At 38.5% G+C, this 5,453-nt stretch overlaps 1 non-coding gene across 1 annotated transcript; it reads right to left on the bottom strand.

Moving 5' to 3' along the window:
- Window positions 1–1,683: 1,683 nt before the first annotated feature.
- On the bottom strand, window positions 1,684–1,791 carry LOC148579210 (small nucleolar RNA R71). Its single transcript, XR_015896273.1, has one exon. It is a non-coding gene; the product is annotated as a small nucleolar RNA R71 (small nucleolar RNA).
- Window positions 1,792–5,453: the final 3,662 nt, after the last annotated feature.

Here is a 5,453-nt window from a genome sequence, read left to right as displayed (position 1 = left end):
GACATTCAAAGTGTTCTTGGTGTTCATCTTGACATTCATAGTGTTCTTGCATGCATCATGTGTTTTGATCCATAATCTTCATGTTTTGAGTCTTTTTGTTGTTTTTCTCTTTCATCATTAAAAAATTCAAAAATAAAAAAAAAATATCTTTCCCTTTTTCTTCTCATCAAATTCGAAAATTTGAGTTGACTTTTTCAAAATTTTTTAAAATCTAGTTATTTTTATAAGTCAAATCAAATTTTCAATTTAAAAATCTTATCTTTTTCAAAATCAAATCTTTTTCAATTTTCTTTTCATATTTTTGAATTCCTTTTTAAAATTTTTCAAAATCTTTTTCATTTTTTTGAAAATATTCAAATTAATCTTCAAAATCTTTTTCTTATTTTATTTCTTAATTTTCGAAAATTTTATTAGCATTTAATGTTTTGATTCAAAATTTTTCAAAGTTGTTACTTGCCTATTAAGAAAAGTTCAATCTTTTAAATTTAAAATCATATCTTTTAGTTTCTTGTTAGTCAAGTAATCAACTTTGATTTCAAAAATCAAATCTTTTTAAATTTCTTTTTCAAATTAATTTTCAATCATATCTTTTCAAAATCAATTTCAAAATCTTTTCTAACCACTTATCTTTTTAATTTGATTTTCAAATCTTTTTCAATCAATCTTATCTTTTTGTTTCAATCATATCTTTTTCAATTTCAATCATATCTTTTTCAAAAACAAATTTCAAATCTCTTTTAATCAATCATATCTTTTTCAAAACTACCTAACTAACTCTCTCTCTCTCTCTCTCTAATTTTCAAAAATCCCTTCTCTCTTTTTCAAAATTCCTTTTTAATTAACTAATTGTTTTTAATTTTAATTTTAATTCAATTTCAATTTTAACTTTTGAATTTTAAATTTAATTTTAAAATATTTTTATCTTATTTTGTTTAATTTTCGAATTCCTTTCTTATCTCTAATCTCCTTCTATTTATTTATTCATCTACTAACACTTCTCTTCCACTCAAAATTCGAACCCCATCTCCCTCTCTGTGTTCAAGTTTTTCTCTTCTCCTTCTCATATTCTTCTCTTCTTCTACTCACATAAAGGAACCTCTCTCTACTGAGGCAAAGAGGATCCCTATTATTTTCTGTTCTCTTCTTTTTCATATGAGCAGGAACAATGATAAGAACATTCTTGTTGAAGCTGATCCTGAACCTGAAAGGACTTTGAAGAGGAAGCTAAGGGAAGCTAAAGCACAACTCTCTGGAGAAAATCTGACAGAAATTTTCGAAAAAGAAGAAGATATGGCCGAAAATAATAACAATGCAAGGAGGATGCTTGGTGACTTTACTGCACCTAATTCCAATTTACATGGAAGAAGCATCTCAATCCCTGCCATTGGAGCAAACAATTTTGAGCTTAAACCTCAATTAGTTTCTCTGATGCAACAGAACTGCAAGTTTCATGGACTTCCATCTGAAGATCCTTTTCAGTTCTTAACTGAATTATTGCAGATCTGTGATACTGTTAAGACCAATGGGGTTGATTTCGAGGTCTACAGGCTTATGCTTTTCCCATTTGCTGTAAGAGACAGAGCTAGAGTATGGTTGGACTCTCAACCTAAGGATAGCCTGAACTCTTGGGATAAGCTGGTCAAGGCTTTCTTAGCCAAGTTCTTTCCTCCTCAAAAGCTTAGTAAGCTTAGAGTGGATGTTCAAACCTTCAGACAGAAAGAAGGTGAATCCCTCTATGAAGCTTGGGAGAGATATAAGCAACTGACCAAAAAGTGTCCTTCTGACATGCTTTCAGAATGGACCTTCCTGGATATATTCTATGATGGTCTGTCTGAGCTATCAAAGATGTCATTGGACCATTCTGCAGGTGGATCCATTCACCTAAAGAAAACGCCTTCAGAAGCTCAAGAAATCATTGACATGGTTGCAAATAACCAGTTCATGTATACTTCTGAAAGGAATCCTGTGAGTAATGGGACGCCTATGAAGAAGGGGGTTCTTGAAATTGATACTCTGAATGCCATATTGGCTCAGAACAAAATATTGACTCAGCAAGTCACTATGATTTCTCAGAGTCTAAATGGAATGCAAGCTACATCCAACAGTACTCAAGAGGTATCTTCTGAAGAAGAAGCTTATGATCCTGAGAACCCTGCAATAGCAGAGGTGAATTACATGGGTGAACCTTATGGAAACACCTATAATTCATCATAGAGAAATCATCCAAATTTCTCATGGAAGGATCAACAAAAGCCTCAACAAGGCTTTAATAATGGTGGAAGAAATACGCTCAGCAATAGCAAGCCTTTTCCATCATCTTCTCAGCAACAGACAGAGAATTCTGAACAAAATACCTCTAATTTAGGAAACTTAGTCTCTAATCTGTCCAAGGCCACTTTAAGTTTCATGAGTGAAACAAGGTCCTCCATAAGAAATTTGGAGGCACAAGTGGGCCAGATGAGTAAGAAGATCACTGAAACACCTCCTAGTACTCTCCCAAGCAATACAGAAGAGAATCCAAAGAGAGAGTGCAAGGCCATTGATATAACCAATATGGCCGAACCTACAAAGGAGGAAGAGGACGTGAATCCCAATGAGGAAGACCTCCTGGGACGTCCAGAGATCAATAAGGAGTTTCTCTCTGAGGAACCAAGGGAATCTGAGGCTCATCTAGAGACCATAGAGATTCCAATGAACCTCCTTATGCCATTCATGAGCTCTGATGAGTATTCTTCTGCTGAAGAGAATGAAGATGTCACTGAAGAGCAAGTTGCCAAGTACCTTGGTGCAATCATGAAGCTGAATGCCAAATTATTTGGTAATGAGACTTGGGAAGATGAACCTCTCTTGCTCACCAATGAACTGAGTGATCTGGATCAACTGAGATTGCCTCAGAAGAAACAGGATCCTGGAAAGTTCTTAATACCTTGTACCATAGGCTCCATGACCTTTGAGAAGGCTCTATGTGACCTTGGGTCAGGGATAAACCTCATGCCACTCTCTGTAATGGAGAAACTGGGAATTTTTGAGGTGCAAGCTGCCAGAATCTCATTAGAGATGGCAGAAAACTCCAGAAAACAAGCTTATAGACAAGTTGAGGACGTGCTAGTAAAGGTTGAAGGCCTTTACATCCCTGCTAATTTCATAATCTTGGATACTGGGAAGGATGAGGATGAATCCATCATCCTTGGAAGACCCTTCCTAGCCACAGTAAGAGCTGTGATTGATGTGGACAGAGGAGAGTTGGTCCTTCAACTAAATGAGGACTACCTTGTGTTTAAAACTCAAGGATCTCCTTCTGTAACCATGGAGAGGAAGCATGAAAAGCTTCTCTCACTGCAGAGTCAACCAAAGCCCCCACAGTCAAACTCTAAGTTTGGTGTTGGGAGGCCACAACCAAACTCTAAGTTTGGTGTTGAACCCTCACAACCAAACTCTAAGTTTGGTGTTGGGAGGTCCCAACCTTGCTCTGATTATCTGTGAGACTCCATGAGAGCTCACTGTCAAGCTATTGACATTAAAGAAGCGCTTGTTAGGAGGCAACCCAATGTTAATTAATCACTTTTATTTTATTTTCTCTTTGTTATTTCATGTTTTATTAGGTTGATGATCATGTAGAGTCATAAAAACTACTGAAAAATCGAAAACAGAATGAAAAACAGCATTGAAAATAGAACACCCTGGAGGAAGGGCTTACTGGCGTTTAAACACCAGTAAGGAGCATCTGGCTGGCGTTTAACGCCAGAACAGAGCATGAAACTGGCGTTAAACGCCAGAAACAAGCAGCAGTCTGGTGTTTAAACGCCAGGATTGCACCCAGAGGAAAGCTGGCATTAAACGCCAGAAACAAGCATCAGACTGGCGTTTAACGCCAGAAACATGAACCATATTGGCGTTCAACGCCAGAAACATGCTATGGACTGGCGTTGAACGCCCAAAACAAGCATGGAAGTGGCGTTTAACGCCATAAATATGCTGCAGTCTGGCATTAAACGCCAGGATTGCATATATAGGGCGTTTTACACACCTAAAAGGTGAAGGGATGAGAAATCCTCAAACACCTCAGGATCTGTGGACCCCACAGGATCCCCACCTACTTCTTTTCTCCTCTTCATACCTTTCCATAACTCTCTTTCCCAAATACCCCTCACCAATCAACTCAATCACTCTTCCCCATCACCTCTTCACCAATCACATCCATCCTCTCTTCCCCAAAAACCCCACCTACCTTTAAATTCAAAATAATTTCCCTCCCAAATCCAACCCTAAATGGCCGAACCCTAAACCCCTCCCCACTCCTATATAAACCCCTCATTTCCTCTTCATTTTCACACAACAAAACCCTCTCTTCTTCCCCTTGGCCGAAACCATCTCTCTCTCTCTCTCCCCCATTTTTCTTCTTCTTTTACTTCTTTCTTTCTTCTTTTGCTCGGGGACGAGTAACCATTTTATGTTTGGTGTGGTAAAAGCATAGCTTTTTGTTTTTCCATAACCATTCATGGTACCTAAGGCCAGAGAAACCTCTAGAAAGAGGAAAGGGAAGGTAATTGCTTCCACCTCTGAGTCATGGGAGATGGAGAGATTCATCTCTAAGGTCCATCAAGACCACTTCTATGAAGTTGTGGCCAAGAAGAAAGTGATCCCTGAGGTTCCTTTCAAACTCAAAAAGAATGAGTATCCGGAGATCCGACTTGAGATCCAAAGAAGAGGTTGGGAAGTTCTCACCAACCCCATCCAACAAGTTGGGATCCTAATGGTTCAAGAGTTCTATGCAAATGCATGGATCACTAGGAACCATGATCAAAGTGTGAACCCGAATCCAAAGAATTGACTCACCATGGTTTGGGGGAATTACTTAGATTTCAATCCGGAAAATGTAAGGTTGGCGTTTAACTTACCAATAATGGAAGAAAACGCACGCCCCTACAGTAGAAGAGTCAACTTTGATCAAAGGTTGGACCAAGTCCTCATGGACATATGTGTGGAAGGAGCTCAATGGAAAATTGACTCAAAAGGCAAGCCGGTTCAACTAAGAAGGCTTGACCTCAAACCAGTAGCTAGAGGATGGTTGGAGTTCATTCAACGCTCAATCATTCCTACTAGTAACCGGTCTGAAGTTACTGTAGACCAGGCCATCATGATCTATAGTATCATGATTGGGGAGGTGGTGGAAGTTCATGAGATCATACCTCAAGAACTCTACAAGGTGGCTGACAAGTCCTTTAATTTGGCAAGGTTAGCCTTTCCTCACCTTATTTGCCACCCCTGCAATTCAGCTGGAATTGACATAGAGGGAGATATTCTCATTGAAGAGGATAAGCCCATCACTAAGAAAAAGATGGAGCAAACAAGAGATCAGGGACCTCAACATGAGCATGAGGAGATTCTTCACCATGAAATCCCTGAGATGCCTCAGGGGATGCACTTTCCTCCACAGAATTATTGGGAGCAAA

Source organism: Arachis ipaensis, chromosome B10 (genome assembly GCF_059453495.1).
Source record: "Arachis ipaensis isolate K30076 ecotype BB chromosome B10, ASM5945349v1, whole genome shotgun sequence".
Taxonomy (NCBI): domain Eukaryota; kingdom Viridiplantae; phylum Streptophyta; class Magnoliopsida; order Fabales; family Fabaceae; genus Arachis; species Arachis ipaensis.
This window is presented reverse-complemented; position numbering and strand designations above follow the sequence as displayed.